This window comes from Buceros rhinoceros, unplaced genomic scaffold (genome assembly GCF_000710305.1).
Source record: "Buceros rhinoceros silvestris isolate BGI_N320 unplaced genomic scaffold, ASM71030v1 scaffold16904, whole genome shotgun sequence".
NCBI lineage: Eukaryota > Metazoa > Chordata > Aves > Bucerotiformes > Bucerotidae > Buceros > Buceros rhinoceros.
Genome location: NW_010406653.1, coordinates 2,254 through 2,757, shown reverse-complemented (window position 1 = coordinate 2,757; position 504 = coordinate 2,254). Strand labels below are relative to the sequence as shown.

Genomic DNA, 504 nt, shown 5'->3' with positions numbered 1-504 from the left:
AGTCGTAGTTGTAGTCGTAGTAGTAGTAGCCATATTTCAGTTTTCTTCCCTGGAGCACTGCCCCTCTCCAGCCCTCCTGCTCCAGTCCTACCCCCTCCACACCTCTGACCTCTGCACAAAGGCTCGGAGCGATGCCAATTCAAAACAAAAGCCACAAAGTTAACAAGCCTCTGTTTCTAGGAAAGAGCTGGGACTGTGTCCAAATGGGCGTTATCAGCCCGCTGTTTCCCAGAAGGGCTGGAGCAGACCCCTCACCAGTTTCCCCAGCTGGCACCAGTGGCAGAGCAGGCAGGCAGATCAGGCAGGCGGTGACCAGGGTTCTTGTCTTGGGAGTGAGCTGGCCAGATGTGCATGTGGAAGAAGGGGATTCAGTGCCCGACTCTCCAATCTCTAAACCAGCTGTGTGTGCAGACCCCAGCATGTGTGTGCAAGCCCCCATGCTGGCGGGGCAGGTGCCTCCTACCTGGGGACACACCCCCCCCCTCCAGAAACAGGCCCCAGGAG

At 57.5% G+C, this 504-nt stretch overlaps 1 protein-coding gene across 1 annotated transcript in view; it reads left to right on the top strand.

The window, feature by feature from the left end:
• CNTFR (ciliary neurotrophic factor receptor) overlaps nucleotides 1-504 on the top strand; it is a gene marked incomplete at its 5' end in the record, with an annotated part of 22,470 nt that overhangs the window by 20,826 nt on the left and 1,140 nt on the right. The window lies entirely within an intron of this gene.